Source organism: Canis lupus, chromosome 24, assembly GCF_011100685.1.
Source record: "Canis lupus familiaris isolate Mischka breed German Shepherd chromosome 24, alternate assembly UU_Cfam_GSD_1.0, whole genome shotgun sequence".
NCBI classification, from domain to species: Eukaryota; Metazoa; Chordata; class Mammalia; order Carnivora; family Canidae; genus Canis; species Canis lupus.
Genome location: NC_049245.1, coordinates 648,853 through 660,073, shown reverse-complemented (window position 1 = coordinate 660,073; position 11,221 = coordinate 648,853). Strand labels below are relative to the sequence as shown.

The following is an 11,221-nucleotide window of genomic DNA, read 5'->3' as shown; positions in this document are numbered from 1 at the left end:
CAGATTAAATTTATCTGAATGTGATGCTCATGATGACAGGATATATGCATTTTTAACTCTTTTTTAAAATCTTATTTATTTATTCATGAGAGACACAGAGAGAGGCAGAGACATAGGCAGAGGGAAAAAGCAGGCTCCATGCAGGAAGCCCCATGTGGGACTTGATCCTGGGACTCCAGGATCATGCCCTGAGCCAAAGGCCGACTCTCAACCACTGAGCCACCCAGGCATCCCTGCATTTTTAACTCTTAATGGAAACTGAACTCTTTTCAAAATAAAGTGCCATTTATTAGTATGTTTTCCGTCTTCCATCATGAATTATCAGATAAACTTTTCTTGGAGATGTTTTATTTGGGCTCAGATCCTGAACACTGAGAGCTATTTTTTTAAACTATTGAGAGTTTGGATAAAACTATTGAGGATATCATGCTGTAAAGATTATGTATGTGTAAAAATCCTTTGCTTAAAGATGCTTCAGTCTGTTGGTGAGGACATAGAGAAATTAAAAACATAGAATTATCATATGATCCAGTGATACTGCTTTTAAATATATAACTGAAAGAATTAAAAACAGGGACTCCTGTATATCAATATTTATAGCAACATTATTCACAATAGCAAAAAGATGGGAACAACCCAAGTATCTATCAACAATTTATCAATGGATAAACAAGATATGGCATATACATACAATGGAATATTATTCACACTTAAAAGATAATGAAATTTTGACACATGTTATGACATGGATGAACTTGTGCAAAGCAAAATAACCAGACCCCAAAGGCACAGTTAGGATACTTCCATTTAGATGACGTCCCTGAAGCAGTCAAATTCATAGAGACAGGAAGTAGATGGTGGTTGCTCATGCCTGGGGGAGGTGGAAAGGGGAGTTAGTGTTAATGGGTACAGAGTTTCAGTTTGGAATGCTGAGAAAGTTCTGGAGATGGATGGCGGTGATGGCTGTAGAATACTGTGAATGTACTTAATGCCCCAAAGTACACACATGGTTCAACTGATGAAATTTATATATATCTCCTCACTGTAAAGAAGAAAGATTTAGTCTAAAAGCATTGTAAAAATGATTTACAAAGATCTTTATGGAGCAGTGCCTGTAATTTAAAAACACTTTTTAAAAGGCAAATGATTTTTTTCCAGCTCCTTCACTTTTAGTGTTTAGACAGAGCATCTGTCACCAGTTTTTCGTGATGCCTGTAGTGAGTTGGAAGTCATGCAGCTATTGCTGGCAAAATTGGGACTTTGTGCCAACACCTTGCCATTCTTGGTGAGCACAGGAAGTCTCCTGAGCCTGTGTGAGATGAGCTTAGGCCAGTTGAAACCAACCCTCTGCAGCTCCAATTCCAGTCAAAGCCATCAAGGGCATCAAACCAAAAACTTTTTTTTAGAATTTATTTATTTATTTATTTATTTATTTATTTATTTATTTATTTATTTATTTATTTATTGAGAGAGAGAGAGAGAGAATGGCTGGGACACAGGCAGAGGGAGAAGCAGGCTCCATGCAGGGAACCTGACATGGGACTCGATCCCCAGATCTCCAGGATCACACCCCAGGCTGTAGGCGGTGCTAAACCACTGCGCCACCGGGGCTGCCCAAACCAAAAACTTTCAACAAACTACATCTTAGAGCTCTTTACGGATCCTTGAGTAGACACTGTGTCCCTCTGTCGGCTAAGCTTTGCCACCAACTAGCGTGTTCTGAGAGAATATGTCAGTTGTCCCCACCCCAGAGTCTAGCGGAGATGAGGTCTGGTGTGACAGGAGGATGGAAGGACATTTGGAAGTGAGCGGAGGTTAACTTTACGGAGGAGCGAATTGTGGCCTAGGCATAGAATTTTCTTAACGTTTAAATGCTTAAAAAATAACTCACAAATTAATATCTACAGAAAGATGAGATAGCTGGAGGCTCTGGTCCTCCTTTTCCTTTAGCAGCTGGGCCTCTGGAGGCCTGTGAAGACTTTGAAGCTGTGTGCAGAATTACATATGTGTGTATGGTTGCCTTTTTCTTTTTTCCGGAAAGGAGATCCATAGCTTTCAATTAGATCCTGACAGGGTGGTGCATAAATTTGGAGAAGTGCTCATGACAGACACAGTATGCGGCTGCCACTTAGCATTTTGCAGATAGCAGCTGGTTTAGAATCCTAGAAACTGTGATCTGTTATCATAACCTGAATTCAAAGTGACAGGAGCACTGCTACTATATGGAGTACTCCTCAGGGAAGGCCAAGACAACCCCTTCTGCCACTGGCGCTCCAGAGAACCTCAAAAGCCTCTCATAGAATAGGTGCATTTAATGCATTTCTCTGGCATTAGGGAAATGAAATGAAGCTCCGTGATAGGTGTTTCTTCTTGTTCAGTGCATCTGAATTGAATTCAGCTAAGAGAAGCAGGAAATAGTGGCCTGAAATGTTGTAGTAGTCTCTAATTTGGTTTCTTTAGGGCATATGACAATGCCCATATCCCACATCACCACGTCCACTACAGCACTGAAAGTCAAGTCTGTCAATCAGACTGACCACCTGTCAGCAAAAGAATGAGGAGGCTGCAGAGGATAGGAAAGCCTGGGAAGCGGCGTGGCACCTGCTGTGAAATTTCCAGGGAACTGATGACACCAGAGACAACTGGCAGTCCGGCAGCCTGGGGGACCCTGTGCAAGAGACAAATGAGTGGCCGTGCCTTGATTTATTCACTCACTCATTCATTCATTTAGCAAGGACTTAAGTGCCAGGATGCAGAGCTAGCTGCTAGGAAGTCACCATTCTGTGCTCACAAACTCCACAGCCTAGTCAGGGGAGAAAGATTGTAATCCAATAATCACGAAATAAGTATAACATCACACTTGTCATTTGTGTAACTACTCAGTGGTACCTGGAACTGTGAGCTTATGGAATGGGGCTCTGTCATGGTCAGGGCACTGGGGTTGGCTTTCCTGGGGAGGAGACAACTGAATGGAGGCTGAAGGGATATGTGGGAACTAAGTGGGGGAAGAGGGAAGGTCAGGCCAGGATGTGCAAATGGCCTGTGCTAGGGGACTGTGCAGCCACTGCCAGACTGGAACCCTGGCCTTGGTGCCCAGAAGTGTAGAAGTGAGAGATGGTGGTAATGCAGCCAGGCAGAGAAAGGCTGGATTTCTGGAACCACACTTTATTTTTGGATTCATGCAAACTGAAGACATGGCACTATTTCAGATGTTATTTGATCACACTTTCTCCAGTTTCCTTTGTAGTTTTACCTGAGCTGGGAGGCCTTATGGTTTGGGCAGAGCTTGCACTCTGGAGTTTCAAATCGTGGCTCTGGCCCTTCAAATCCTTACCCTCTCTGTGCCTCAGTTTCTTCATTTGTAAAAAGGGTAAAAATACTACCTCTTTATAATTTTGTGAGAAGAACTGAGTAATGCCAGCAATGTGCTTGGCATGGTGGCTCACCCACTTTAAGTATGAAATACATTTTGTTCTTATTTTCATTATTATTAACCTGAGAAATGGGACCAGTTTGGAGGAGGTTGCAGGGAGGGGGCCTATGTTTGCAGGAGGAAGGGATAGTCCTGGGTTGGGGGAGGAGCAGGAGTAGTGGTGGATTGCAGAAAGGCCCAAATCCTTAGATGAATTCCTAGAGATAAACCTCATCCTGTGGGAACTGAGGGGCATCAGGAAACCCTGCTGAGGAAGGGGAGCAACTGTGAGATCCAGTTCAGGGTGAACACCAGGGCTGCAGGTGGAGGGATGAGGAGCCAACAAGAATGGGAGGAGGGCAGAGCTGTTCTAAAATGATCAGAGTTCAGCCTTTTTTTTTTTTTTTTTGCAGCTGGAACAAAGATATCAGAGACTAGAAAGATCTAGAAAGTAGGACAGGGACATTTGGTGGAATTGCTCTGTTGCTGTTGGGCATTGACTGTGCATAGTGCTAACCCACCTCCCTGGGGTCGCTGAGCCCTGTCCACACCCAAAGAGAGCAAGTGTGTGCAGGTGTCTTGGGGAGGGCCCAAGAGAATCTGTCCTGTGTCGAGGAGGAGCCTAGGCAAGCCAGGCCATCATCCAAGGCCACACAACTTCCTGGCTTACTGATCCCATGCGCCCTTCCACCATGTCACACTGCTTTCACAAGGGTGAGTCCTTTTCATGCCATAATTCTACCCCTGAACAAAGAGGTTAAATGATGGTCATTAAAATTATATTCAATTGCTCTGGTTCGGGTTACTCCTTTTTCTTCGGTCTCTGACCAAATGGAGAAGCGGCAGCAGCTTATGAGGTGTAAAGCTGCTGAATGGATCCCCGAGTGTCCTGCACGCCCCTAAAGGCTGGGCCTATCGTGGGATTGTGGGATCGTGGGCTGTGATGCTGCACCCTGGTCACCTGGGAACCCTGGAGGCCTTTCTGGTCCACAAAGTGTTTTAGCTCTTTCAAGCAGCTGCTCAAGGACTCTCAGAAATGAGACATTAAGAGATATTGCTTTATTTTTTAAAAAAGATTTTAGTTATTTGAGAGAGAGAGAACATATGTGAGAAAGCACAGCGAGGGGGAGGGGCAGAGGGACAAGCAGACTCCGGGCTGAGTGGGGAGCCCCATGTGATGGATGTGACCCGAGGCTCTACCCCAGGACCCTGGGATCATGACCTGAGCTGAAGTCAGATGTTTAACTGACTAAGCCACATGCATGCCCGGAGACAGATTGCTTTAGATGACATTTGCATGCAAGAAGTTGCTTCATTTCTGGAATTTGTTTACAGTATGCAAACTGAACCAGAAAAATTGCATTGAAAGACGTAGCTGAGACCTGAATGCCAGGGTCTGTTGTGTATTTGTGAAGAAATGAGAGTAAATGGAAGGCTTGAAGGTACATCACAGAGCACCAGCTTTGTGAGTGGTGGGGCTTCAAGGTCTGGGGGCCAGGGATGGGAAAGTAGATGTCTCCCACCAAGAAAAAACTGTACAGGCACAGGTGTGCACAGAGCTTTGTCAGCCTGTGGCAACTAGAATTCCCGGTTGCAAAGGGCACAGTAGCAGGAGTCTGGAAACTAGAAACGCCCTATGGACAGATGGAAGGGAGTGGAGCAGGTGGGGGCTGCTACAGAGAGACAGGGAGCTGCCAGGCCTTCTAGGGGAGGTCCGCGTCATCAAGGCTGCACTCTTGTCAGACCCAGGGCCTGGAGAACTATGAGCAGTCCCGAATGATTGAGCCCCCCTCCCCCCCATGCTAGAAGAGCAGCGGCCCTCGGAGTGCCCTCTGACAAAGTGTCAGGATAAGTGTCTTGTCCTGTCAGTCACAAAGTGCAGTGTACCAGGCACACTGGAGCCTACACGAGGAGAAGCTCCGGAAACATGGATGTGTGTGTGGGGCGGAGGAGGGAAGGAGAAGAGGGAGAGACAGGGAGAGGGATGGAGAGAAGGAGGAAGGGAGACAGAGAAAGGGAGGGAGGAAAGGAGGGAGGGAAAGAAGGGGAGGGGAGAGAGGGAGAGAGAGGGAGGGAGGGAGAAAGGAAGAGGGGAGGGAGGGAGGGAGGGAGGGAAGAAGGGAGGGAGAGAGAGGGAAGGAGAGTAGGGGAGAAAGAGGGGGAGAGGGAGAGAGAGGGAAAGAGAGAGGTGGAGGGAGGGAGAGGATGAGAGAGAGAGAGAGAGAGAGAGAGAAAAGAGAGACTGTGTTCTTATTAAGGTATGGGAGGTTTTGGTTTTGTCAGGGTTTAAACTTTTTTTTTTTTTAAGATTTTACTTATTTATTCATGAGAGACAGAGAGAGAGAGAGAGAGAGAGAGAGAGAGAGAGAGAAGCAGGCTCCATGCAGGGAGCCTGACATGGGACTTGATCCCAGGTCTCCAGGATCAGGCCCTGGGCTGAAGGTGGTGCTAAACCGCTGAGCCCCCCCTGGGGCTGCCCAGGGTTTAAACTAATCACTTTGACTTACTGCTGGAATTGCTTAATGAAGAACCAGCAAAAGAGGTAAGGCATTAAATGGCAGATAGAAACAGCTTCTTAATCACCAGAGAGCTAAGATTTATAATTTGATTTTAGAACCTGTGGGCTGGACTCTTTCGTTTTGAACATTACAGTAGCAAGTGAATGAATCATTATTTAATGTTGTCTTTCTTTATAAGAAGTTGAACTTGCACCAGACATTCATTTGAAGATGAAAATATACAATACATAAAAATATAAAATCCAATTTAAATAAAAACTATCAGAATTTTTACATTGTAGTGTAGATTCATTAAAAAGGAAATCTCTCTCAAGTAACTAAATTTGAATGCAGTAAAATAGACTCATATGAGAAAACTGACACCTATTTCAAGAAATAGTTTTCAGACTTTGGAGAAGAATTAATTGAGGCTGTGATTTAATAGGTTTTCTGTCCTGAGAGTATATGTTAGTGCCAGGAATTTTAGATCAGATCAGAAAGTGACAGAGTTACAATGAGGGGAAGAGCAAGGGGAACGGCTCAAGGTCAAGGTGAGTAGAGGATATGGAATGGTGGACTTGCCCTGGTATTAGTCCAGGCTCTCCAGAGAAACAGCAGCTGGATATATTGAAGTAAATAAAAGGGGATACAGGACTCGGGGGCGTGTGGCTCAGGTGGCCACGAAGCCCTCCAGCCTACCGGCTGCCTGGTGGGAAGCAAGAGAGCTGGGGACTCATTCAGTCTGAAGTTAGAGGCCACTGGTGTCCCCGCTGGAGTCTGAAGGCCTGAGGACCAGGAGCTTCGAGCTCCAAGGGCAGGAGAATATGGATATCTTGGCTCAAGAAGAGAGAGAATTGGCCCTCCTTTTGCCTTTTTCTTCCATTTGGGCCCCCAAAGGATTGGATGGTGCTGCCCCCATCAGTGAGGGTGGATCTACTTTATTCAGTCTACTGAATCAAATGCTAAATTCTCCCAGAAACACCCCCACAGACACACACAGAAATACTGCTTTACCTGTGATCAGGGCCTTCCTTAGGCCAGTGAAGTTAGAACAAAACTGACTCACCTGGGATAAGACCAGAGACTAGAAAAATTGAGGGGAAGAAAAAAAATCCCAATTCTTGGATGGGGAATTTTTTTTGTGCAATTCATCCTTTATTATTCTATAAAGAAGGCTGCCACTTGCTCTTCAGCATTTCTGCTGCTGAGTTTATGGGTGCCTGTCCCCCTTGCTTGACCCAGAGGCCCTCTGTGCAAAGCTTGTGTGCAGATCACGTGCTTCCTTTGATGTTCTTAAAGAATTTTACTCAGTTCTCTCTGGTCTATCTCTGGATGATTTTTTTTTTTTTTTTTTCCTCTGGATGATTCTAAGATTTCTTTGGTTCTGTCATTCTGCAGTTTCATTATATTGTGACTAGATGTGAATTTATTTTTATTATCCTTCCCAAACCTGAGAATTTATTTAGTTCTGGGAAAACTATCAGCCAATCTCTCTTTGAATCTTGCCTCTCAGTCTTGTTATTCCTTTTTCAAGTCCTATTAGGAGTATGTTTATTATTCTCTCTTCTCTTTCTTATCTCTGATCCTGCATCTCCACTGCATTGTTGGTAATGGCCTCAGTTCTGTTTCCAGCCCAGTAATTCCTCAGCTGTGCAAACCTACTGCTTACCCCAGTACAGCTTTTGATTTCAGTGAGTATATTTTAACTCTCAGTTTTATTTAGTCCTTTTCCATATCTGCTTGCGCTTTATCTTATTCTAACATATTTAAGTCCTCCATTTGCTTTAAATAATGTGAATATATTTACGGTAGAATCCGTGAGTCCTCCTAAAGTTCTTATGGGTCCGACCTGCTGTCTGTTTCACGGCTGCCTCCACTGCTCAGGAAGTTTGGCCTCTTGTCTGTCCTTCCAGAGCAGGTTGGCATTTGCTTCTTTGGGTGCCCCAGGGATGTTTCTAGCCAGGGAACAGGCTTTATGATAATTTATTTCCAAGCTAACAGGTTCCCAGGTCTCCAAGACAGCATAAACTGAACCACAACTCCGTGTGTGGAGGTATGCCCATAGTCATGAATCTTTAGGGGAGATTTTTTACATGCCTAGCTCAGGTTAAACTCAACAGCTACTTGATTCTCTGTGCTGACAGGGTTTCTTCTTCCCCCCCCTTCTCAACTACTGTTTCATTGAGGGTGTGGTTCCTTGTGACTCTCAGCTTTCTGCAAGGTCTCACTGTCCTTGCATTCTTGACTATGTATATGTGTGTGGAAATCCAGATTCCTATCTCTACTGTCAAGACCAGACCCACAACCCCTTCAAGGGCAGTGCAGCTAACTCACCAACAGGCTTACTATTCAGCTCCCTCTTTATTTCTGAACCCCAAAGATTTTCCAAATTTCTTGTAAACTTGGCTATGAATTCAGAGATAGTTGCTACATTTAAGCTACCATTTCTAAGGGTTTGTAGCAGGAGGATTTTCAAGTTATTACATAGTTGGCTCTATTGCTGGAATTCTTCAAATCTTTTTTCTATAATCCTAACTGGGGGAAAGGTCTTTGGCTCCTGACAGGATCAGCAGCAATTCAAGGTGACACATACCTTTCCCTTTGCTTTACTTGCAGGAACAAAGTGGGGCTACACTGTAATTGAAGAGACCCAGTTGGTGATTTGAGTGACTTAATAACTACAGTGTGGGAAACAAAAGACCAAGCAGAGAAGTGGCCATTTAGCCACATGTCTGCAGTCAACAATGGGGCAGTACACTCAGTGAGCACATTATCTGTTGACAGATAGGAATAGCATGTCTTCTTTATTTCCTTTTATTTTCTCTTAACTGAGAAATAAGACACAGATACTGAAAACTACACAAAACACATATTAAGCTTAGTAACAGACCTCCTTTAACCACCACCCAGGTCAAGAGACAGATGTGCAGCCACTCCAGCAGGCTGCCCTGTGCCCATCCCAGATCCACTGCTCTGCACCCAGGATATCTGTGAAGGGCACATGCTACTTTCTTACTGATCTCTGTATGTTTTAGGCTTTTCCCCAGGGAACTGCCATGTTTGGACACTAGCCACCAGGAAGTTGGCACCATTAACCCATTCAAGCATGTTCTTTCAGTGAGTCCCACACCACAGTGAAATAAGGTGCCGCCTTTACCAGAGATGTGGCATGTTCCCAAGGCCACCACATGTCCAGGTGTGCCCTGACAGCACACTGGGTGAGCTGTTTGCCCCAAATCACATGGTTAAGGAGTACTATTTTTACCTGGAACTCACGGGCTTTCACCGGCCTGTTTCTCCCGAGTCTTCATCCCCATGTAGGGGATGCGAGCTGTGCATTACATCTCATTCCAAAGTGTACCTGATTTATTACAGTTGCCCAGTTCATGCCGATGAGTGTTTATCCACTGCAGTTACATCTTGTGTTTCTACAGAAAAACACATGAATCCAGACAAGACAAAAACCTCGGCCAGTGTGGGGGGTGGTTGTCCCCTCACCAGCTGATCAGGAGCAAGAGACTACAAAACAGATGTCCCTGAGTCCCTGAACAGGTGTCAGGAGCAGCACCAGACCCTGGATCTTTGACGGAAGCCAATCATAGGGAATCTGCTGGCTGTGACGAGGAGGGAGCAAATTCATTTGATCCAAAGTTGAAGAAGAGAAAAGGTGAAAATGATGATGGAGGACATGGAGGACGGTTGATCTTAATTATGTTCTTTAGGACATGTATCACCATGTATATAAAACTTCTGAGCAAACTAAAATTGCTTTCTCCTTCCTGGTAGATAAAACTTTATAGCCTTTTTCTCTTTGGCCGCCAGGAGTGTCAAAGTCACGCCCGCAGCCTGTTCTTGATACAGTAGGTGCTCGGGGCAGCATCTCTGCACCTCCATTCTTCCTATTCCCTCTGCTTTGTATTTAGAAGTGTTTTCTGGGCTTAAATTCAGCAGAAGAGACCCAAAAGAAAAGACTGGCAGATCAGCAAAATTTTAAAACCTCTCTATGAAAAAGGAAAACATACACACTAACTGAGAGAGTGTGGTACTGAGGACAGTCCCATGGATCCAATGAACAGAGTCCAGAAGTAAATGGCGGCACTTACAGTAAAAGGATTTTTGAGAAGTAAATGGCGGCACTTACAGTAAAAGGATTTTTGACAAGGAGGCCAGTTTCATGGGGGAAGGAACAGTCTTTCCAACAAATACTGGGACAACTGGATAATCACACGCATTTAGAATTAAGTAGAATCCCTACCTCATATGTATACAAAAGTTAACTCCAAATGGATCAAAGACTTAAACGTAAGCTGAAACTACAAAACTTTTAGAAGAAAACAGGTATAAATCATCATGACCTTGGATTAGGCAACAGTTTCCAAAAGCAACAAAAGAAAAAAATAGATTGGAGTCCATCAAAATTAAAAACTCTTGTGCTTCAAAAGACGTCATCCAGAAAGTCAAAGGACAACCCACAGAATGAGAGAAATATCTCCAAATCGTATTATCCAATGAGGGACTTTCGGTTGAAAGAACTCTTACAACTCAATAATACAAACACCAATAGCTTAAAAAAAAAAAAAGAAAACCAGAGGATCCTAATAAATAAAAATTTCTCCAAAGGAAATAGCACATATGGCCAATAAGCACTGAAGATTTAAGTGAGGAAGCAAATCACCTTGTGTTCATACCAATTTCTGGAATCATGGAATGCAAATGCAAAAAAAAAAGAGTGTGCCTAAGCAAAGATGCTTCTCGTTCACTCTTCAGATACTGAGTACTTCTGTGTGGGAAGCTGGCTCCTGCTGGGGAGAGAACATTGAAAACAGACTCTTCTTCCGACCCAGAAACCTCCATAAAGGCAGGAAACCTCTGGGTTACTGAAGAGGCCTTAAAGCGGAACGCGATGTGCATCACGGGCCATCGACGAAGGCAGCAGAAATCTCGGATTCCGTGTGTCACACGCGTGCCCGAACCGAGCCGGTACTTGCTGGACCTCCAGGAAGCGGCCTCGACGGGGCTGCCGACCGCCGCGGCTCCTCCCCCGGCGCGCCGGGCCACACGGCCGCCCCAGTCTCTGCCCGGTTTGCCCAGGGCAGAAACGCCCCTCTCCTCTGTGTGGCGGGAGCCACTGTGCAACTCGGAACGAGCCGGCCGCTACGGTCGGGGTCCTAGGAAACGGGGGTGGGCGCCTTCCGCTGACACTGCGAGCAGGTGGCACCGGGGCCCTCGGGCCGGGCCTCCAGCTTCCGGGCCCCAGGGCCGACCCAGGCCTGGCTCGTCCGCAAGGAGCAAGAGGAGACGCGCGCCGCGT

At 45.3% G+C, this 11,221-nt stretch overlaps 1 long non-coding RNA gene across 1 annotated transcript; it reads right to left on the bottom strand.

The window, feature by feature from the left end:
* Positions 1 to 264: 264 nt before the first annotated feature.
* LOC119877462 lies at positions 265 to 10,024 on the bottom strand. The gene is made up of 2 exons (XR_005377440.1): positions 9,176 to 10,024; positions 265 to 871 (listed from the first exon to the last, which is right to left on the bottom strand). It is a non-coding gene; the product is annotated as an uncharacterized LOC119877462 (long non-coding RNA).
* Positions 10,025 to 11,221: the final 1,197 nt, after the last annotated feature.